The sequence below is a fragment of the Phyllobates terribilis genome, unplaced genomic scaffold, assembly GCF_046119375.1.
Source record: "Phyllobates terribilis strain yellow unplaced genomic scaffold, ASM4611937v1 Scaffold_5__5_contigs__length_657084704, whole genome shotgun sequence".
Taxonomy (NCBI): Eukaryota; Metazoa; Chordata; class Amphibia; order Anura; family Dendrobatidae; genus Phyllobates; species Phyllobates terribilis.
The window spans coordinates 99139074-99162013 of record NW_027362765.1 but is presented as its reverse complement, the minus strand read 5'-3'; the positions used below and the strand labels follow the sequence as shown (position 1 = coordinate 99162013).

At 44.7% G+C, this 22940-nt stretch overlaps 12 non-coding genes and 2 pseudogenes across 12 annotated transcripts; all 14 read right to left on the bottom strand.

Moving 5' to 3' along the window:
• Nucleotides 1-203: 203 nt before the first annotated feature.
• On the bottom strand, nt 204-394 carry LOC141149548 (U2 spliceosomal RNA). The gene has a single exon (XR_012245840.1). It is a non-coding gene; the product is annotated as a U2 spliceosomal RNA (small nuclear RNA).
• A 1115-nt stretch (nt 395-1509) lies between these two features.
• LOC141274188 (U2 spliceosomal RNA) lies at nt 1510-1700 on the bottom strand. Its single transcript, XR_012322476.1, has one exon. It is a non-coding gene; the product is annotated as a U2 spliceosomal RNA (small nuclear RNA).
• A 1115-nt stretch (nt 1701-2815) lies between these two features.
• Nucleotides 2816-3006, bottom strand: LOC141274187 (U2 spliceosomal RNA). The gene has a single exon (XR_012322475.1). It is a non-coding gene; the product is annotated as a U2 spliceosomal RNA (small nuclear RNA).
• A 1115-nt stretch (nt 3007-4121) lies between these two features.
• LOC141274186 (U2 spliceosomal RNA) lies at nt 4122-4312 on the bottom strand. The gene has a single exon (XR_012322474.1). It is a non-coding gene; the product is annotated as a U2 spliceosomal RNA (small nuclear RNA).
• Nucleotides 4313-5427: 1115 nt separating this feature from the next.
• On the bottom strand, nt 5428-5618 carry LOC141274185 (U2 spliceosomal RNA). The gene has a single exon (XR_012322473.1). It is a non-coding gene; the product is annotated as a U2 spliceosomal RNA (small nuclear RNA).
• Nucleotides 5619-6733: 1115 nt separating this feature from the next.
• LOC141274184 (U2 spliceosomal RNA) lies at nt 6734-6924 on the bottom strand. Its single transcript, XR_012322472.1, has one exon. It is a non-coding gene; the product is annotated as a U2 spliceosomal RNA (small nuclear RNA).
• Nucleotides 6925-8039: 1115 nt separating this feature from the next.
• LOC141274183 (U2 spliceosomal RNA) lies at nt 8040-8230 on the bottom strand. The gene has a single exon (XR_012322471.1). It is a non-coding gene; the product is annotated as a U2 spliceosomal RNA (small nuclear RNA).
• Nucleotides 8231-9345: 1115 nt separating this feature from the next.
• LOC141274182 (U2 spliceosomal RNA) lies at nt 9346-9536 on the bottom strand. Its single transcript, XR_012322470.1, has one exon. It is a non-coding gene; the product is annotated as a U2 spliceosomal RNA (small nuclear RNA).
• Nucleotides 9537-10651: 1115 nt separating this feature from the next.
• LOC141150780 (U2 spliceosomal RNA) lies at nt 10652-10833 on the bottom strand. The gene has a single exon (XR_012246896.1). It is a non-coding gene; the product is annotated as a U2 spliceosomal RNA (small nuclear RNA).
• Nucleotides 10834-16943: 6110 nt separating this feature from the next.
• Nucleotides 16944-17124, bottom strand: LOC141150355 (U2 spliceosomal RNA; annotated as a pseudogene).
• A 789-nt stretch (nt 17125-17913) lies between these two features.
• Nucleotides 17914-18005, bottom strand: LOC141151299 (U2 spliceosomal RNA; annotated as a pseudogene).
• A 1115-nt stretch (nt 18006-19120) lies between these two features.
• LOC141274181 (U2 spliceosomal RNA) lies at nt 19121-19311 on the bottom strand. The gene has a single exon (XR_012322469.1). It is a non-coding gene; the product is annotated as a U2 spliceosomal RNA (small nuclear RNA).
• Nucleotides 19312-20429: 1118 nt separating this feature from the next.
• LOC141274180 (U2 spliceosomal RNA) lies at nt 20430-20620 on the bottom strand. The gene has a single exon (XR_012322468.1). It is a non-coding gene; the product is annotated as a U2 spliceosomal RNA (small nuclear RNA).
• A 1115-nt stretch (nt 20621-21735) lies between these two features.
• Nucleotides 21736-21926, bottom strand: LOC141274178 (U2 spliceosomal RNA). Its single transcript, XR_012322466.1, has one exon. It is a non-coding gene; the product is annotated as a U2 spliceosomal RNA (small nuclear RNA).
• Between the last annotated feature and the right edge of the window lie 1014 nt (nt 21927-22940).

The window sequence follows — 22940 nt, the reverse complement described above, 5'->3', positions numbered from 1 at the left end:
ACATTACATGGCAATGCAATGCACAGTTGCTGAAGTTGAACCAAAATGAGCTTGTAATCTGGCTTCTGCAACTTTGAACATGAAAAATCCAATGAGGAGAAGAAAAGCAAAGCCAAAGAGTCCATCCCCAAATCCGACAAACAAGCAAAATGAACAAAAAACATTGAATTCAATTCTTTCTGATTTTAGAAACTGCATTAAAGAAGGGCTGCACCGGTCCTGGAGATACTGCAATACCAGGTCAATGCGTGGAGTGGACAGAGCAAGCTCTTTTTCCATCTCCCTGTTCTAAAAATCCATTTAATATATGGTCCCCAGATAGGGGACGTATCAGATATTAAACTGATAAGAACAGATACTACACTTGATCTTAGCCAAAAGGCCGAGAAGCGATAACCAGAATTGGTTTCAAACTACGGAGCCACCCAAGGATCCTGAAAAGTCCATTTGTGGAGATGAGCTCCTGGACTCCCGTTAAGAAGACATGTTGTCAACCTCTAGATCCCTTACATGCCTGCACTTTTCGGCTTGCTGCTGCTGCAATCCACGCGTTTTAGATCTGCATAACTCCACCTCTTTAAACACAGCACCTTCACCCCCTGCTGTTCCCACCCGCCTCAACACCGTTGGAAGGGAGGAGAACCAATTAAGGCGGGGGGTGGGGTGGAACGAGCAGCTGTCTACCCTTAGCAGGAGGGCTCCTGATTACATACCTCTCCTGCTGCTGCTGCTGCTGGCTGTCCAGCAGCAGACTGAAGGTGGCTGCTGCTGTGCACAGGTATATAAAGGCTCAGAGCCTATTATGACACGCGCAGCCAGCGTTCCATTGCCACATTCCATCTACTGCAGGCAGGATACCTGGCTGGCTGAATGTCGCTGAGAAGCTCACAGAGACCGCCATAAGCAACAGTTTAACAGAATGCCACAGACTAATCAACCAAACTTTTTGGTTTGGGTTCTCTTTTATAGTCTGCAGGCATTAAATGAAAGAAGTCAGTGTTCCAGCAGAAGGAGACAACGTTTCAGAAAAGGCATTGTAGCAAACCAAAAAAGAAATTTTAAGCGCAGCAGAGTAACCAGCGCACATACCTGTTAGCTCAGGTGAGTTTAAAAGGCTGCTGTTGATAACAAGGGCATTTGCTAAATAGATGGTGTGTGTGCAACAATATACTGAAAGGTCAATTATATTGTGCAGCTTATCTCACCACCTGTAGTTATTTAGGTGAAAGCTCCAAAATGCTTGCCTAATATGTCTGTTTATCCAAAAGGAAGTAAAAAGGGAGAGCTAGAAAGATAGCATTGCATCACATTACATGGCAATGCAATGCACAGTTGCTGAAGTTGAACCAAAATGAGCTTGTAATCTGGCTTCTGCAACTTTGAACATGAAAAATCCAATGAGGAGAAGAAAAGCAAAGCCAAAGAGTCCATCCCCAAATCCGACAAACAAGCAAAATGAACAAAAAACATTGAATTCAATTCTTTCTGATTTTAGAAACTGCATTAAAGAAGGGGTGCACCGGTCCTGGAGATACTGCAATACCAGGTCAATGCGTGGAGTGGACAGAGCAAGCTCTTTTTCCATCTCCCTGTTCTAAAAATCCATTTAATATATGGTCCCCAGATAGGGGACGTATCAGATATTAAACTGATAAGAACAGATACTACACTTGATCTTAGCCAAAAGGCCGAGAAGCGATAACCAGAATTGGTTTCAAACTACGGAGCCACCCAAGGATCCTGAAAAGTCCATTTGTGGAGATGAGCTCCTGGACTCCCGTTAAGAAGACATGTTGTCAACCTCTAGATCCCTTACATGCCTGCACTTTTCGGCTTGCTGCTGCTGCAATCCACGCGTTTTAGATCTGCATAACTCCACCTCTTTAAACACAGCACCTTCACCCCCTGCTGTTCCCACCCGCCTCAACACCGTTGGAAGGGAGGAGAACCAATTAAGGCGGGGGGTGGGGTGGAACGAGCAGCTGTCTACCCTTAGCAGGAGGGCTCCTGATTACATACCTCTCCTGCTGCTGCTGCTGCTGGCTGTCCAGCAGCAGACTGAAGGTGGCTGCTGCTGTGCACAGGTATATAAAGGCTCAGAGCCTATTATGACACGCGCAGCCAGCGTTCCATTGCCACATTCCATCTACTGCAGGCAGGATACCTGGCTGGCTGAATGTCGCTGAGAAGCTCACAGAGACCGCCATAAGCAACAGTTTAACAGAATGCCACAGACTAATCAACCAAACTTTTTGGGTTGGGTTCTCTTTTATAGTCTGCAGGCATTAAATGAAAGAAGTCAGTGTTCCAGCAGAAGGAGACAACGTTTCAGAAAAGGCATTGTAGCAAACCAAAAAAGAAATTTTAAGCGCAGCAGAGTAACCAGCGCACATACCTGTTAGCTCAGGTGAGTTTAAAAGGCTGCTGTTGATAACAAGGGCATTTGCTAAATAGATGGTGTGTGTGCAACAATATACTGAAAGGTCAATTATATTGTGCAGCTTATCTCACCACCTGTAGTTATTTAGGTGAAAGCTCCAAAATGCTTGCCTAATATGTCTGTTTATCCAAAAGGAAGTAAAAAGGGAGAGCTAGAAAGATAGCATTGCATCACATTACATGGCAATGCAATGCACAGTTGCTGAAGTTGAACCAAAATGAGCTTGTAATCTGGCTTCTGCAACTTTGAACATGAAAAATCCAATGAGGAGAAGAAAAGCAAAGCCAAAGAGTCCATCCCCAAATCCGACAAACAAGCAAAATGAACAAAAAACATTGAATTCAATTCTTTCTGATTTTAGAAACTGCATTAAAGAAGGGGTGCACCGGTCCTGGAGATACTGCAATACCAGGTCAATGCGTGGAGTGGACAGAGCAAGCTCTTTTTCCATCTCCCTGTTCTAAAAATCCATTTAATATATGGTCCCCAGATAGGGGACGTATCAGATATTAAACTGATAAGAACAGATACTACACTTGATCTTAGCCAAAAGGCCGAGAAGCGATAACCAGAATTGGTTTCAAACTACGGAGCCACCCAAGGATCCTGAAAAGTCCATTTGTGGAGATGAGCTCCTGGACTCCCGTTAAGAAGACATGTTGTCAACCTCTAGATCCCTTACATGCCTGCACTTTTCGGCTTGCTGCTGCTGCAATCCACGCGTTTTAGATCTGCATAACTCCACCTCTTTAAACACAGCACCTTCACCCCCTGCTGTTCCCACCCGCCTCAACACCGTTGGAAGGGAGGAGAACCAATTAAGGCGGGGGGTGGGGTGGAACGAGCAGCTGTCTACCCTTAGCAGGAGGGCTCCTGATTACATACCTCTCCTGCTGCTGCTGCTGCTGGCTGTCCAGCAGCAGACTGAAGGTGGCTGCTGCTGTGCACAGGTATATAAAGGCTCAGAGCCTATTATGACACGCGCAGCCAGCGTTCCATTGCCACATTCCATCTACTGCAGGCAGGATACCTGGCTGGCTGAATGTCGCTGAGAAGCTCACAGAGACCGCCATAAGCAACAGTTTAACAGAATGCCACAGACTAATCAACCAAACTTTTTGGGTTGGGTTCTCTTTTATAGTCTGCAGGCATTAAATGAAAGAAGTCAGTGTTCCAGCAGAAGGAGACAACGTTTCAGAAAAGGCATTGTAGCAAACCAAAAAAGAAATTTTAAGCGCAGCAGAGTAACCAGCGCACATACCTGTTAGCTCAGGTGAGTTTAAAAGGCTGCTGTTGATAACAAGGGCATTTGCTAAATAGATGGTGTGTGTGCAACAATATACTGAAAGGTCAATTATATTGTGCAGCTTATCTCACCACCTGTAGTTATTTAGGTGAAAGCTCCAAAATGCTTGCCTAATATGTCTGTTTATCCAAAAGGAAGTAAAAAGGGAGAGCTAGAAAGATAGCATTGCATCACATTACATGGCAATGCAATGCACAGTTGCTGAAGTTGAACCAAAATGAGCTTGTAATCTGGCTTCTGCAACTTTGAACATGAAAAATCCAATGAGGAGAAGAAAAGCAAAGCCAAAGAGTCCATCCCCAAATCCGACAAACAAGCAAAATGAACAAAAAACATTGAATTCAATTCTTTCTGATTTTAGAAACTGCATTAAAGAAGGGGTGCACCGGTCCTGGAGATACTGCAATACCAGGTCAATGCGTGGAGTGGACAGAGCAAGCTCTTTTTCCATCTCCCTGTTCTAAAAATCCATTTAATATATGGTCCCCAGATAGGGGACGTATCAGATATTAAACTGATAAGAACAGATACTACACTTGATCTTAGCCAAAAGGCCGAGAAGCGATAACCAGAATTGGTTTCAAACTACGGAGCCACCCAAGGATCCTGAAAAGTCCATTTGTGGAGATGAGCTCCTGGACTCCCGTTAAGAAGACATGTTGTCAACCTCTAGATCCCTTACATGCCTGCACTTTTCGGCTTGCTGCTGCTGCAATCCACGCGTTTTAGATCTGCATAACTCCACCTCTTTAAACACAGCACCTTCACCCCCTGCTGTTCCCACCCGCCTCAACACCGTTGGAAGGGAGGAGAACCAATTAAGGCGGGGGGTGGGGTGGAACGAGCAGCTGTCTACCCTTAGCAGGAGGGCTCCTGATTACATACCTCTCCTGCTGCTGCTGCTGCTGGCTGTCCAGCAGCAGACTGAAGGTGGCTGCTGCTGTGCACAGGTATATAAAGGCTCAGAGCCTATTATGACACGCGCAGCCAGCGTTCCATTGCCACATTCCATCTACTGCAGGCAGGATACCTGGCTGGCTGAATGTCGCTGAGAAGCTCACAGAGACCGCCATAAGCAACAGTTTAACAGAATGCCACAGACTAATCAACCAAACTTTTTGGGTTGGGTTCTCTTTTATAGTCTGCAGGCATTAAATGAAAGAAGTCAGTGTTCCAGCAGAAGGAGACAACGTTTCAGAAAAGGCATTGTAGCAAACCAAAAAAGAAATTTTAAGCGCAGCAGAGTAACCAGCGCACATACCTGTTAGCTCAGGTGAGTTTAAAAGGCTGCTGTTGATAACAAGGGCATTTGCTAAATAGATGGTGTGTGTGCAACAATATACTGAAAGGTCAATTATATTGTGCAGCTTATCTCACCACCTGTAGTTATTTAGGTGAAAGCTCCAAAATGCTTGCCTAATATGTCTGTTTATCCAAAAGGAAGTAAAAAGGGAGAGCTAGAAAGATAGCATTGCATCACATTACATGGCAATGCAATGCACAGTTGCTGAAGTTGAACCAAAATGAGCTTGTAATCTGGCTTCTGCAACTTTGAACATGAAAAATCCAATGAGGAGAAGAAAAGCAAAGCCAAAGAGTCCATCCCCAAATCCGACAAACAAGCAAAATGAACAAAAAACATTGAATTCAATTCTTTCTGATTTTAGAAACTGCATTAAAGAAGGGGTGCACCGGTCCTGGAGATACTGCAATACCAGGTCAATGCGTGGAGTGGACAGAGCAAGCTCTTTTTCCATCTCCCTGTTCTAAAAATCCATTTAATATATGGTCCCCAGATAGGGGACGTATCAGATATTAAACTGATAAGAACAGATACTACACTTGATCTTAGCCAAAAGGCCGAGAAGCGATAACCAGAATTGGTTTCAAACTACGGAGCCACCCAAGGATCCTGAAAAGTCCATTTGTGGAGATGAGCTCCTGGACTCCCGTTAAGAAGACATGTTGTCAACCTCTAGATCCCTTACATGCCTGCACTTTTCGGCTTGCTGCTGCTGCAATCCACGCGTTTTAGATCTGCATAACTCCACCTCTTTAAACACAGCACCTTCACCCCCTGCTGTTCCCACCCGCCTCAACACCGTTGGAAGGGAGGAGAACCAATTAAGGCGGGGGGTGGGGTGGAACGAGCAGCTGTCTACCCTTAGCAGGAGGGCTCCTGATTACATACCTCTCCTGCTGCTGCTGCTGCTGGCTGTCCAGCAGCAGACTGAAGGTGGCTGCTGCTGTGCACAGGTATATAAAGGCTCAGAGCCTATTATGACACGCGCAGCCAGCGTTCCATTGCCACATTCCATCTACTGCAGGCAGGATACCTGGCTGGCTGAATGTCGCTGAGAAGCTCACAGAGACCGCCATAAGCAACAGTTTAACAGAATGCCACAGACTAATCAACCAAACTTTTTGGTTTGGGTTCTCTTTTATAGTCTGCAGGCATTAAATGAAAGAAGTCAGTGTTCCAGCAGAAGGAGACAACGTTTCAGAAAAGGCATTGTAGCAAACCAAAAAAGAAATTTTAAGCGCAGCAGAGTAACCAGCGCACATACCTGTTAGCTCAGGTGAGTTTAAAAGGCTGCTGTTGATAACAAGGGCATTTGCTAAATAGATGGTGTGTGTGCAACAATATACTGAAAGGTCAATTATATTGTGCAGCTTATCTCACCACCTGTAGTTATTTAGGTGAAAGCTCCAAAATGCTTGCCTAATATGTCTGTTTATCCAAAAGGAAGTAAAAAGGGAGAGCTAGAAAGATAGCATTGCATCACATTACATGGCAATGCAATGCACAGTTGCTGAAGTTGAACCAAAATGAGCTTGTAATCTGGCTTCTGCAACTTTGAACATGAAAAATCCAATGAGGAGAAGAAAAGCAAAGCCAAAGAGTCCATCCCCAAATCCGACAAACAAGCAAAATGAACAAAAAACATTGAATTCAATTCTTTCTGATTTTAGAAACTGCATTAAAGAAGGGGTGCACCGGTCCTGGAGATACTGCAATACCAGGTCAATGCGTGGAGTGGACAGAGCAAGCTCTTTTTCCATCTCCCTGTTCTAAAAATCCATTTAATATATGGTCCCCAGATAGGGGACGTATCAGATATTAAACTGATAAGAACAGATACTACACTTGATCTTAGCCAAAAGGCCGAGAAGCGATAACCAGAATTGGTTTCAAACTACGGAGCCACCCAAGGATCCTGAAAAGTCCATTTGTGGAGATGAGCTCCTGGACTCCCGTTAAGAAGACATGTTGTCAACCTCTAGATCCCTTACATGCCTGCACTTTTCGGCTTGCTGCTGCTGCAATCCACGCGTTTTAGATCTGCATAACTCCACCTCTTTAAACACAGCACCTTCACCCCCTGCTGTTCCCACCCGCCTCAACACCGTTGGAAGGGAGGAGAACCAATTAAGGCGGGGGGTGGGGTGGAACGAGCAGCTGTCTACCCTTAGCAGGAGGGCTCCTGATTACATACCTCTCCTGCTGCTGCTGCTGCTGGCTGTCCAGCAGCAGACTGAAGGTGGCTGCTGCTGTGCACAGGTATATAAAGGCTCAGAGCCTATTATGACACGCGCAGCCAGCGTTCCATTGCCACATTCCATCTACTGCAGGCAGGATACCTGGCTGGCTGAATGTCGCTGAGAAGCTCACAGAGACCGCCATAAGCAACAGTTTAACAGAATGCCACAGACTAATCAACCAAACTTTTTGGGTTGGGTTCTCTTTTATAGTCTGCAGGCATTAAATGAAAGAAGTCAGTGTTCCAGCAGAAGGAGACAACGTTTCAGAAAAGGCATTGTAGCAAACCAAAAAAGAAATTTTAAGCGCAGCAGAGTAACCAGCGCACATACCTGTTAGCTCAGGTGAGTTTAAAAGGCTGCTGTTGATAACAAGGGCATTTGCTAAATAGATGGTGTGTGTGCAACAATATACTGAAAGGTCAATTATATTGTGCAGCTTATCTCACCACCTGTAGTTATTTAGGTGAAAGCTCCAAAATGCTTGCCTAATATGTCTGTTTATCCAAAAGGAAGTAAAAAGGGAGAGCTAGAAAGATAGCATTGCATCACATTACATGGCAATGCAATGCACAGTTGCTGAAGTTGAACCAAAATGAGCTTGTAATCTGGCTTCTGCAACTTTGAACATGAAAAATCCAATGAGGAGAAGAAAAGCAAAGCCAAAGAGTCCATCCCCAAATCCGACAAACAAGCAAAATGAACAAAAAACATTGAATTCAATTCTTTCTGATTTTAGAAACTGCATTAAAGAAGGGGTGCACCGGTCCTGGAGATACTGCAATACCAGGTCAATGCGTGGAGTGGACAGAGCAAGCTCTTTTTCCATCTCCCTGTTCTAAAAATCCATTTAATATATGGTCCCCAGATAGGGGACGTATCAGATATTAAACTGATAAGAACAGATACTACACTTGATCTTAGCCAAAAGGCCGAGAAGCGATAACCAGAATTGGTTTCAAACTACGGAGCCACCCAAGGATCCTGAAAAGTCCATTTGTGGAGATGAGCTCCTGGACTCCCGTTAAGAAGACATGTTGTCAACCTCTAGATCCCTTACATGCCTGCACTTTTCGGCTTGCTGCTGCTGCAATCCACGCGTTTTAGATCTGCATAACTCCACCTCTTTAAACACAGCACCTTCACCCCCTGCTGTTCCCACCCGCCTCAACACCGTTGGAAGGGAGGAGAACCAATTAAGGCGGGGGGTGGGGTGGAACGAGCAGCTGTCTACCCTTAGCAGGAGGGCTCCTGATTACATACCTCTCCTGCTGCTGCTGCTGCTGGCTGTCCAGCAGCAGACTGAAGGTGGCTGCTGCTGTGCACAGGTATATAAAGGCTCAGAGCCTATTATGACACGCGCAGCCAGCGTTCCATTGCCACATTCCATCTACTGCAGGCAGGATACCTGGCTGGCTGAATGTCGCTGAGAAGCTCACAGAGACCGCCATAAGCAACAGTTTAACAGAATGCCACAGACTAATCAACCAAACTTTTTGGGTTGGGTTCTCTTTTATAGTCTGCAGGCATTAAATGAAAGAAGTCAGTGTTCCAGCAGAAGGAGACAACGTTTCAGAAAAGGCATTGTAGCAAACCAAAAAAGAAATTTTAAGCGCAGCAGAGTAACCAGCGCACATACCTGTTAGCTCAGGTGAGTTTAAAAGGCTGCTGTTGATAACAAGGGCATTTGCTAAATAGATGGTGTGTGTGCAACAATATACTGAAAGGTCAATTATATTGTGCAGCTTATCTCACCACCTGTAGTTATTTAGGTGAAAGCTCCAAAATGCTTGCCTAATATGTCTGTTTATCCAAAAGGAAGTAAAAAGGGAGAGCTAGAAAGATAGCATTGCATCACATTACATGGCAATGCAATGCACAGTTGCTGAAGTTGAACCAAAATGAGCTTGTAATCTGGCTTCTGCAACTTTGAACATGAAAAATCCAATGAGGAGAAGAAAAGCAAAGCCAAAGAGTCCATCCCCAAATCCGACAAACAAGCAAAATGAACAAAAAACATTGAATTCAATTCTTTCTGATTTTAGAAACTGCATTAAAGAAGGGGTGCACCGGTCCTGGAGATACTGCAATACCAGGTCAATGCGTGGAGTGGACAGAGCAAGCTCTTTTTCCATCTCCCTGTTCTAAAAATCCATTTAATATATGGTCCCCAGATAGGGGACGTATCAGATATTAAACTGATAAGAACAGATACTACACTTGATCTTAGCCAAAAGGCCGAGAAGCGATAACCAGAATTGGTTTCAAACTACGGAGCCACCCAAGGATCCTGAAAAGTCCATTTGTGGAGATGAGCTCCTGGACTCCCGTTAAGAAGACATGTTGTCAACCTCTAGATCCCTTACATGCCTGCACTTTTCGGCTTGCTGCTGCTGCAATCCACGCGTTTTAGATCTGCATAACTCCACCTCTTTAAACACAGCACCTTCACCCCCTGCTGTTCCCACCCGCCTCAACACCGTTGGAAGGGAGGAGAACCAATTAAGGCGGGGGGTGGGGTGGAACGAGCAGCTGTCTACCCTTAGCAGGAGGGCTCCTGATTACATATCTCTCCTGCTGCTGCTGCTGCTGGCTGTCCAGCAGCAGACTGAAGGTGGCTGCTGCTGTGCACAGGTATATAAAGGCTCAGAGCCTATTATGACACGCGCAGCCAGCGTTCCATTGCCACATTCCATCTACTGCAGGCAGGATACCTGGCTGGCTGAATGTCGCTGAGAAGCTCACAGAGACCGCCATAAGCAACAGTTTAACAGAATGCTACAGACTAATCAACCAAACTTTTTGGGTTGGGTTCTCTTTTATAGTCTGCAGGCATTAAATGAAAGAAGTCAGTGTTCCAGCAGAAGGAGACAACGTTTCAGAAAAGGCATTGTAGCAAACCAAAAAAGAAATTTTAAGCGCAGCAGAGTAACCAGCGCACATACCTGTTAGCTCAGGTGAGTTTAAAAGGCTGCTGTTGATAACAAGGGCATTTGCTAAATAGATGGTGTGTGTGCAACAATATACTGAAAGGTCAATTATATTGTGCAGCTTATCTCACCACCTGTAGTTATTTAGGTGAAAGCTCCAAAATGCTTGCCTAATATGTCTGTTTATCCAAAAGGAAGTAAAAAGGGAGAGCTAGAAAGATAGCATTGCATCACATTACATGGCAATGCAATGCACAGTTGCTGAAGTTGAACCAAAATGAGCTTGTAATCTGGCTTCTGCAACTTTGAACATGAAAAATCCAATGAGGAGAAGAAAAGCAAAGCCAAAGAGTCCATCCCCAAATCCGACAAACAAGCAAAATGAACAAAAAACATTGAATTCAATTCTTTCTGATTTTAGAAACTGCATTAAAGAAGGGGTGCACCGGTCCTGGAGATACTGCAATACCAGGTCAATGCGTGGAGTGGACAGAGCAAGCTCTTTTTCCATCTCCCTGTTCTAAAAATCCATTTAATATATGGTCCCCAGATAGGGGACGTATCAGATATTAAACTGATATGAACAGATTTTTTTTTTTTTTTTTTTTTTAAACCATTCAGGTTAGTTTTATAGCAAATCAGTAGGATATACCAAAACTGTTGCAAAAAAAACTTCTCATCATCATGGCCATATTTATTAAGCATAAAGTAACCTAATATTACAGAAAGAAGAACATCTTATTAATATAAACCAAAAGATCACTGAAATTTTACAATATGCCTCCACTTTTTAAATTTCCATATTCCCTCGGCATCTGTTCCACCACCGCTACTACTATCCATCTTGTAAATCAAAAATAGCCTAGAAAGAATAATCCTAATACATTCATTTACTGTAATTGATTTCCTTTTAAATACACAAAGATTCCTCACATCCCACAAACTTTCTAACACACAAGCCATAATTAACCACAAAACTCTCTCCTTTACACGTCCACTTGCACCAATACCAAACATAACCACACGCCAATCCACAAAAGTCACTCCTGCCAAACTCCTACACAACCCCCCTACACATTTCCACACGTCTTGCGCAAAATCACAATTCCACATCAGATGCATAACCGTCTCACAACCATTACATCCATCTCTTGGACAAACATCCGACCTAATCAAACCTCTCTTCTTTTGAACGTCTCTCACTGGAAGAATATTGTGAAACGCCATCCACACTACATCCTTCTGTTTGTTGGACATCCCATACATACCCAACTTTCTCCAAGCATCCGCAACCTCATTCCCTCTCAAACCAACAATATTAGACTCGACCTCATTTGCACACAATTTCCTATACACCCTCTTAGTCATTCTAAACTCATCCACCGGCACACTCAGCAAATCATACTTCTTGACAAACTTCTCAATCACCTCATACCACACCGGACACTTAAAAGACACAGGCACTCTCGCATCCCTCTTTCTCCAACCTAACCCATACAACATCCATCCTGCAGAATAACTTGCCATACATGCACCCTTATTACCTTTACCCAACAATACCACAATCGTCTTAATATAATGGAGCCCTAAAAAAACCTCAACATTAGGAAATCCCAAACCACCATGCTGGCAGGCCTTATAAAGGCTTTCCCTCTTCAGCTTCTCCATCTTGCTGCACCAGAAAAAGGAAAAAATCATTTTCTCAACTCTCTTCACTTTCCTAAAAGGGGATGGAAAAATTATGGCCACAAAAAGCAGAATGGGTAAGATCACTGCTTTCATAACTAGAACTTTGCCCCGCAAAGAAAGATCTCTCATTCTCCAAAAATTCAATTTTCGCTCAACACGCATACCACACTCGTCCCAACTCTCATTTCCTTTCAGATCATCATTGAAAAATACCCCTAAAACCTTAATTGCACTCTCCTCATACTTAACACCTTCCATACGAATACTGTCATCTCCAAAGCATTTGAAACTACACTTAGTCCAGTTAACTCTAAAACCTGATGCACCACAGAAAAAATCCAAAAGCAACCTCACCCTACTCATTGAAGCCATACTTTCACTCACCATCACAACATCATCCATGTAACCTAACACCTTCACATGCTTACCACCACTCCCAGGCACTAACAATCCTCTCATCATTTTCTCACGTCTCACTAAACACAGCAAAGGCTCAATCACACATACAAACAAGACAGGGGACATAGGGCACCCCTGTCTTACACCAGACCTAATCATCACTTTGTCAGACAACCATCCATTCACTAAAAACTCACTTGACACATAATCATATAAAGACTTAACTCCATTCAGAAAAACCCTAGGGAAACCCATCCTCTCCAATACTTTAAACAGAAACACATGCGAAACTCTATCAAAAGCCTTTTCGAAATCAATTGCTAACACCATACACTTCTGCTTTCTAGTCTTACAATCCCCAAGCATATCCCTTAACAATAACAAATTATCACTTATACTCCGACCAGGCACGGCACACACTTGGTCATCCTCCACAACCCTACCAATCACCTCACGCATACGATTTGCTAACAATTTACTGTAGACCTTATAATCAGCGTTAAGCAATGATATGGGTCTCCAGTTCTCCAAACGCTTTTTCTCACCCTTCTTAAACACAAGAACCACTATACCCTCTTTCATACTGTCACACAAAACACCATTCATCCACATATACCTACAAACCTCAGTCAAGTCCTTACCCAAAAACTCCCAAGCTTTCACATACAGCTCCACAGGCAACCCATCCTTCCCAGGCGTCTTATTCTTTTTAGCACTCATAACAACATTCCTCACCTCATCCAAAATAACATCCTCACACAAAGCATCACATTCATCCGAACCAAGTCTCTTCTCCATACCACTCAATACATGCGACACAAGTCCAGGATCAATCCATTTCTCATCGTACAACTTACTATAGAAGCCATTCACCTCATTCAACACATTCTTCCCAACCACACTAGATCCATCTTCACCTACCACTTCACTCAAATCCAACTTCCTTCCATTCATTTTTTTAAAAAAGTACCTGGTGCACTTTTCATTCTTTTCCAAATGCTCTAACTTGGTACGGTAAATAATCTCTTTACCTTTTTCATCCAGAAGACATTTTAACTCATTCTTAGCAACCTCAAGCTGATCAGACATATCCATTCCTTTCCTAACACACCCACGCAACCAATCAATCCGTCTACTTAAGTCATTAAATCTATTACGATATCTGGCAGCTTTTTTGTAGCCCCATTTTTTAAAGAAAGTTTTTAACTGTAATTTCACCCAATCCCACCATTCAAGCACACTACCAAAATCACGCTTACGCCACCTCCAACTTGCATACCTTTTCTCCAACTCACTCATCACCTCCTCATCCTCCAACAACCTCGTATTCAATTTCCAAACCCCACCCCCAAACACCATGTCCCCATTCGCACTAGAAACTCCACGCAAACACTCATGATCAGAAAAAGGTACCTTATGTTGAACATAACTTGAACAAACCATATTTTTGGAAAATAACATCCTATCTATCCTCGATGAAATATTACCACGGTCAGCATAATATGTAGGCGGTGGTGGAATGCCATACTCAAGTATTGCAGCGTCTAAGAAAGAAAAATCAGAAATAAGTTGAGATAACTTTTTTCCCGTAATGTCCACATTACCTTCTGTGACACAATTACAGTCACCAACAAAAACTGTAGGAATTTTTCCAGGGAGAAAAAAACTCAATTTCTCAAGAAGAGCAAGCCGCTCCTCTTTTTTAGTAGGACAATATAAATTAATCATTCTAACCTTCCACCCCCTATAACTCAAAAAAACAATAATGCAGCGACCCACCTCCACAACCGTGTAACTATCGATAGTAATATTCTTATTACCAACTAAAATCCCCACACCATCATTTTTGTTAAAGCTGGACCCCGACCAAACATACTGGCCATAAGGCCAGTCCTTATCCCCTGGAGATTCAGTAATCCCACACTCTTGTAGACAATAGACATCTGCACTCAAACCCTTTAGATAATCCAGAACTGTTGTTCTTCGGGTAACAGATCTAATTTGCCTAACATTAAGGGACACAATGTCCCATCCAGAATGATGCGGCATAACTAAAGGGGATCACACATAACCTGAAAAAAAAAAGAAAGAAAACATCAACTCAACCTTCATCAAGCAAAGCAAAGCTATTACCATCTGGCTGAATGCCAAATGTAACAATGTCAGGAGAAAATACATCTGACGGGTAAGCACGAGAGTCCACCGGGCTATCACACACGGCAGCAATGGATGAACACTCAGTCCTTGGCTTCTTCTTGACCACATCAGGATCCTCCTCATCAGAGAAACGGACAGCAGACAAGTCCCCTTGGCCACCGCCCCCGATCTCCTCTGAAGCAGTATTGCACCAAGATATGACAGGAGAATTGGACAAGTCCATTTCCCCCTCACCATGGACACCAAACTGGGGAGGGAAAGGTGACATCACCTCTGGAATCACCATGTCAAAGCCTCCTGACGCAGGAGGCTGAAGCTGGGCATCTTCAAATATGTCGTCCATCTGAGTGCCATCCTCTTCCTCTTGGGGAGCAGTTGCCTCCCCGACATCCGGAAGGGGACCTTGTGGAACCCTAGTAGAAGTCGAAGGAACAGCAGGCCCCTCCGCGACCACTTGAGCAAAAGACTTAGGAGTGGTTCTAGCTTGACACTGCCTAAGAACATGCCCCTCCTCACCACAAGCATCACACTTTACCTGGTTCTTGCAGTCTTTCGCCATATGACCAGACGTGTTACACCTCCTGCAGGTTGGCGGATACCTGCAGGACTCCTGGACATGACCATACTTGTTACATCTTCTGCAGAAAAAAGGAGCATCAGGAAAGTACAAGAAACCAGTGTCTCTCCCAATAGAGAAACTCATAGGAGGATAATGTATGCCCCCTGGCCCCTCGGGGTCTGTAGCAAAACGAACAAAGTACTTGTATTTGCCAGTCCACAAGCCTTCTTCATTCGAGATCTTGTGGGAAAAATGCACATAAGTACAATGCCTCCTCAAGAATACAGTAATGTCCTCCTGGGGGATAAAGGGATTGTGCATAAACACAACAACAGGAACATCCCCCTTTGAATAGAGGACAGTAAAAGTGAGTCCATCTAGGAGGGAGTTCTCAGTATGGCCTTTCAAGGTTCTATAAAGATTTTGGCAAGCAGCCATAGTAGAAAGAACCAGCACATACCTTCCATGACTTCTAAATTCCTGCAGGCAAAGAATGTCCGACTTCTTAATCTTTAATGCTTCATAGAAGATGGCATTCACCAGGTAGGACATGGAAAAATGTCCCTTCTTCTCCTCGGAAATCTCAATGCGAAATCCATTCTTGACCCGGGGGTCCCCGGTCCCAGCAAATTTCAGCTTGACTCCCATAGTCAGCCACGGAAATCGCCTTCCCGTTTCCTCCTCACTCTCCCCCTATAGCAGCATCCAGCTTAAGCCACCGGAGTGGCGATGCTGGAAGGCCGAGGGCTAGCACTCAAGGAACCTGATGTCCAGACACTTGATCTGAGCCAAAAGGCCGAGAAGCGATAACCAGAATTGGTTTCAAACTACGGAGCCACCCAAGGATCCTGAAAAGTCCATTTGTGGAGATGAGCTCCTGGACTCCCGTTAAGAAGACATGTTGTCAACCTCTAGATCCCTTACATGCCTGCACTTTTCGGCTTGCTGCTGCTGCAATCCACGCGTTTTAGATCTGCATAACTCCACCTCTTTAAACACAGCACCTTCACCCCCTGCTGTTCCCACCCGCCTCAACACCGTTGGAAGGGAGGAGAACCAATTAAGGCGGGGGGTGGGGTGGAACGAGCAGCTGTCTACCCTTAGCAGGAGGGCTCCTGATTACATACCTCTCCTGCTGCTGCTGCTGCTGGCTGTCCAGCAGCAGACTGAAGGTGGCTGCTGCTGTGCACAGGTATATAAAGGCTCAGAGCCTATTATGACACGCGCAGCCAGCGTTCCATTGCCACATTCCATCTACTGCAGGCAGGATACCTGGCTGGCTGAATGTCGCTGAGAAGCTCACAGAGACCGCCATAAGCAACAGTTTAACAGAATGCCACAGACTAATCAACCAAACTTTTTGGGTTGGGTTCTCTTTTATAGTCTGCAGGCATTAAATGAAAGAAGTCAGTGTTCCAGCAGAAGGAGACAACGTTTCAGAAAAGGCATTGTAGCAAACCAAAAAAGAAATTTTAAGCGCAGCAGAGTAACCAGCGCACATACCTGTTAGCTCAGGTGAGTTTAAAAGGCTGCTGTTGATAACAAGGGCATTTGCTAAATAGATGGTGTGTGTGCAACAATATACTGAAAGGTCAATTATATTGTGCAGCTTATCTCACCACCTGTAGTTATTTAGGTGAAAGCTCCAAAATGCTTGCCTAATATGTCTGTTTATCCAAAAGGAAGTAAAAAGGGAGAGCTAGAAAGATAGCATTGCATCACATTACATGGCAATGCAATGCACAGTTGCTGAAGTTGAACCAAAATGAGCTTGTAATCTGGCTTCTGCAACTTTGAACATGAAAAATCCAATGAGGAGAAGAAAAGCAAAGCCAAAGAGTCCATCCCCAAATCCGACAAACAAGCAAAATGAACAAAAAACATTGAATTCAATTCTTTCTGATTTTAGAAACTGCATTAAAGAAGGGGTGCACCGGTCCTGGAGATACTGCAATACCAGGTCAATGCGTGGAGTGGACAGAGCAAGCTCTTTTTCCATCTCCCTGTTCTAAAAATCCATTTAATATATGGTCCCCAGATAGGGGACGTATCAGATATTAAACTGATAAGAACAGATTTTTTTTTATCGAAAGCCCGAATTCGTGTACAAAACCCGAGTGCGCTTAAAAAAGTGACAAGTGCCACAAAAAAAGTGCACTAGGATGCTGGTCTTCTTGAAACCCTCTCCAAAAGGAGAAGGGTCCCCCAAACCATTCCCCGTCCCTCCGAGCCAAAAGGCCACAGCGAGGAACAGGGACAAAAAGCCACCTCCAGCCGAAGCCAGAGGCGACCCAATCTTACCCCCAGCACCTGCCCGAGTTCTCACCCGAGCAAGGCACTGGGAGCCAAAGACTGTGCTCCCCTCCCGGAAGAGGGGAGCCAACAACGCTCTCCTCCCAAAAGAGGAGAGCCAGGGGGGTTCAGGGGGGAGCGGAACCTGATGGCCACACACTCCCCCCCTAGACCTGCCAAGAGAGGAACCCGTAAGGGAACCGCATCCCGACAAAATCCTAGTAGGACGTGACACACGTGAATAAGTGGACACACAGTGACAAAGAAATTAAATAAATAGTGAAAGTTTCACAGTATAATACTGCCCGGACCTTCGACCGGGAATTGAAAAATTCCCCATCCTAAGGCCAGAAGGCCCGGAATAAGGGTGTGTGCGAAGAAAGAAAATTTGAAGTGCTTGTGCAAATGTGCCATAAACTCAAGTGGGGTTCCCAATCCCAGTGAGTTAAGGCACCCCAGGGTCACCACTCCTGGGGCACTTCACACTTCGGGCTTTCGATCTTCCCCGGCCCAATGGCGTCGATCCTGGGGGGCCATGCTTTCCACCAGATGACTATATTAGCCACCTGGCGTATTAACAAGCGCCTAAACCCCAGTGTGCATAATGTATCAATCTACTAGGGCGGCCGACATCCAAAACCGCCTTTTCGAAAGATACTACACTTGATCTTAGCCAAAAGGCCGAGAAGCGATAACCAGAATTGGTTTCAAACTACGGAGCCACCCAAGGATCCTGAAAAGTCCATTTGTGGAGATGAGCTCCTGGACTCCCGTTAAGAAGACATGTTGTCAACCTCTAGATCCCTTACATGCCTGCACTTTTCGGCTTGCTGCTGCTGCAATCCACGCGTTTTAGATCTGCATAACTCCACCTCTTTAAACACAGCACCTTCACCCCCTGCTGTTCCCACCCGCCTCAACACCGTTGGAAGGGAGGAGAACCAATTAAGGCGGGGGGTGGGGTGGAACGAGCAGCTGTCTACCCTTAGCAGGAGGGCTCCTGATTACATACCTCTCCTGCTGCTGCTGCTGCTGGCTGTCCAGCAGCACACTGAAGGTGGCTGCTGCTGTGCACAGGTATATAAAGGCTCAGAGCCTATTATGACACTCGCAGCCAGCGTTCCATTGCCACATTCCATCTACTGCAGGCAGGATACCTGGCTGGCTGAATGTCGCTGAGAAGCTCACAGAGACCGCCATAAGCAACAGTTTAACAGAATGCCACAGACTAATCAACCAAACTTTTTGGGTTGGGTTCTCTTTTATAGTCTGCAGGCATTAAATGAAAGAAGTCAGTGTTCCAGCAGAAGGAGACAACGTTTCAGAAAAGGCATTGTAGCAAACCAAAAAAGAAATTTTAAGCGCAGCAGAGTAACCAGCGCACATACCTGTTAGCTCAGGTGAGTTTAAAAGGCTGCTGTTGATAACAAGGGCATTTGCTAAATAGATGGTGTGTGTGCAACAATATACTGAAAGGTCAATTATATTGTGCAGCTTATCTCACCACCTGTAGTTATTTAGGTGAAAGCTCCAAAATGCTTGCCTAATATGTCTGTTTATCCAAAAGGAAGTAAAAAGGGAGAGCTAGAAAGATAGCATTGCATCACATTACATGGCAATGCAATGCACAGTTGCTGAAGTTGAACCAAAATGAGCTTGTAATCTGGCTTCTGCAACTTTGAACATGAAAAATCCAATGAGGAGAAGAAAAGCAAAGCCAAAGAGTCCATCCCCAAATCCGACAAACAAGCAAAATGAACAAAAAACATTGAATTCAATTCTTTCTGATTTTAGAAACTGCATTAAAGAAGGGGTGCACCGGTCCTGGAGATACTGCAATACCAGGTCAATGCGTGGAGTGGACAGAGCAAGCTCTTTTTCCATCTCCCTGTTCTAAAAATCCATTTAATATATGGTCCCCAGATAGGGGACGTATCAGATATTAAACTGATAAGAACAGATACTACACTTGATCTTAGCCAAAAGGCCGAGAAGCGATAACCAGAATTGGTTTCAAACTACGGAGCCACCCAAGGATCCTGAAAAGTCCATTTGTGGAGATGAGCTCCTGGACTCCCGTTAAGAAGACATGTTGTCAACCTCTAGATCCCTTACATGCCTGCATTTTTCGGCTTGCTGCTGCTGCAATCCACGCGTTTTAGATCTGCATAACTCCACCTCTTTAAACACAGCACCTTCACCCCCTGCTGTTCCCACCCGCCTCAACACCGTTGGAAGGGAGGAGAACCAATTAAGGCGGGGGGTGGGGTGGAACGAGCAGCTGTCTACCCTTAGCAGGAGGGCTCCTGATTACATACCTCTCCTGCTGCTGCTGCTGCTGCTGGCTGTCCAGCAGCAGACTGAAGGTGGCTGCTGCTGTGCACAGGTATATAAAGGCTCAGAGCCTATTATGACACGCGCAGCCAGCGTTCCATTGCCACATTCCATCTACTGCAGGCAGGATACCTGGCTGGCTGAATGTCGCTGAGAAGCTCACAGAGACCGCCATAAGCAACAGTTTAACAGAATGCCACAGACTAATCAACCAAACTTTTTGGGTTGGGTTCTCTTTTATAGTCTGCAGGCATTAAATGAAAGAAGTCAGTGTTCCAGCAGAAGGAGACAACGTTTCAGAAAAGGCATTGTAGCAAACCAAAAAAGAAATTTTAAGCGCAGCAGAGTAACCAGCGCACATACCTGTTAGCTCAGGTGAGTTTAAAAGGCTGCTGTTGATAACAAGGGCATTTGCTAAATAGATGGTGTGTGTGCAACAATATACTGAAAGGTCAATTATATTGTGCAGCTTATCTCACCACCTGTAGTTATTTAGGTGAAAGCTCCAAAATGCTTGCCTAATATGTCTGTTTATCCAAAAGGAAGTAAAAAGGGAGAGCTAGAAAGATAGCATTGCATCACATTACATGGCAATGCAATGCACAGTTGCTGAAGTTGAACCAAAATGAGCTTGTAATCTGGCTTCTGCAACTTTGAACATGAAAAATCCAATGAGGAGAAGAAAAGCAAAGCCAAAGAGTCCATCCCCAAATCCGACAAACAAGCAAAATGAAGAAAAAACATTGAATTCAATTCTTTCTGATTTTAGAAACTGCATTAAAGAAGGGGTGCACCGGTCCTGGAGATACTGCAATACCAGGTCAATGCGTGGAGTGGACAGAGCAAGCTCTTTTTCCATCTCCCTGTTCTAAAAATCCATTTAATATATGGTCCCCAGATAGGGGACGTATCAGATATTAAACTGATAAGAACAGATACTACACTTGATCTTAGCCAAAAGGCCGAGAAGCGATAACCAGAATTGGTTTCAAACTACGGAGCCACCCAAGGATCCTGAAAAGTCCATTTGTGGAGATGAGCTCCTGGACTCCCGTTAAGAAGACATGTTGTCAACCTCTAGATCCCTTACATGCCTGCACTTTTCGGCTTGCTGCTGCTGCAATCCACGCGTTTTAGATCTGCATAACTCCACCTCTTTAAACACAGCACCTTCACCCCCTGCTGTTCCCACCCGCCTCAACACCGTTGGAAGGGAGGAGAACCAATTAAGGCGGGGGGTGGGGTGGAACGAGCAGCTGTCTACCCTTAGCAGGAGGGCTCCTGATTACATACCTCTCCTGCTGCTGCTGCTGCTGGCTGTCCAGCAGCAGACTGAAGGTGGCTGCTGCTGTGCACAGGTATATAAAGGCTCAGAGCCTATTATGACACGCGCAGCCAGCGTTCCATTGCCACATTCCATCTACTGCAGGCAGGATACCTGGCTGGCTGAATGTCGCTGAGAAGCTCACAGAGACCGCCATAAGCAACAGTTTAACAGAATGCCACAGACTAATCAACCAAACTTTTTGGGTTGGGTTCTCTTTTATAGTCTGCAGGCATTAAATGAAAGAAGTCAGTGTTCCAGCAGAAGGAGACAACGTTTCAGAAAAGGCATTGTAGCAAACCAAAAAAGAAATTTTAAGCGCAGCAGAGTAACCAGCGCACATACCTGTTAGCTCAGGTGAGTTTAAAAGGCTGCTGTTGATAACAAGGGCATTTGCTAAATAGATGGTGTGTGTGCAACAATATACTGAAAGGTCAATTATATTGTGCAGCTTATCTCACCACCTGTAGTTATTTAGGTGAAAGCTCCAAAATGCTTGCCTAATATGTCTGTTTATCCAAAAGGAAGTAAAAAGGGAGAGCTAGAAAGATAGCATTGCATCACATTACATGGCAATGCAATGCACAGTTGCTGAAGTTGAACCAAAATGAGCTTGTAATCTGGCTTCTGCAACTTTGAACATGAAAAATCCAATGAGGAGAAGAAAAGCAAAGCCAAAGAGTCCATCCCCAAATCCGACAAACAAGCAAAATGAACAAAAAACATTGAATTCAATTCTTTCTGATTTTAGAAACTGCATTAAAGAAGGGGTGCACCGGTCCTGGAGATACTGCAATACCAGGTCAATGCGTGGAGTGGACAGAGCAAGCTCTTTTTCCATCTCCCTGTTCTAAAAATCCATTTAATATATGGTCCCCAGATAGGGGACGTATCAGATATTAAACTGATAAGAACAGATACTACACTTGATCTTAGCCAAAAGGCCGAGAAGCGATAACCAGAATTGGTTTCAAACTACGGAGCCACCCAAGGATCCTGAAAAGTCCATTTGTGGAGATGAGCTCCTGGACTCCCGTTAAGAAGACATGTTGTCAACCTCTAGATCCCTTACATGCCTGCACTTTTCGGCTTGCTGCTGCTGCAATCCACGCGTTTTAGATCTGCATAACTCCACCTCTTTAAACACAGCACCTTCACCCCCTGCTGTTCCCACCCGCCTCAACACCGTTGGAAGGGAGGAGAACCAATTAAGGCGGGGGGTGGGGTGGAACGAGCAGCTGTCTACCCTTAGCAGGAGGGCTCCTGATTACATACCTCTCCTGCTGCTGCTGCTGCTGGCTGTCCAGCAGCAGACTGAAGGTGGCTGCTGCTGTGCACAGGTATATAAAGGCTCAGAGCCTATTATGACACGCGCAGCCAGCGTTCCATTGCCACATTCCATCTACTGCAGGCAGGATACCTGGCTGGCTGAATGTCGCTGAGAAGCTCACAGAGACCGCCATAAGCAACAGTTTAACAGAATGCCACAGACTAATCAACCAAACTTTTTGGGTTGGGTTCTCTTTTATAGTCTGCAGGCATTAAATGAAAGAAGTCAGTGTTCCAGCAGAAGGAGACAACGTTTCAGAAAAGGCATTGTAGCAAACCAAAAAAGAAATTTTAAGCGCAGCAGAGTAACCAGCGCACATACCTGTTAGCTCAGGTGAGTTTAAAAGGCTGCTGTTGATAACAAGGGCATTTGCTAAATAGATGGTGTGTGTGCAACAATATACTGAAAGGTCAATTATATTGTGCAGCTTATCTCACCACCTGTAGTTATTTAGGTGAAAGCTCCAAAATGCTTGCCTAATATGTCTGTTTATCCAAAAGGAAGTAAAAAGGGAGAGCTAGAAAGATAGCATTGCATCACATTACATGGCAATGCAATGCACAGTTGCTGAAGTTGAACCAAAATGAGCTTGTAATCTGGCTTCTGCAACTTTGAACATGAAAAATCCAATGAGGAGAAG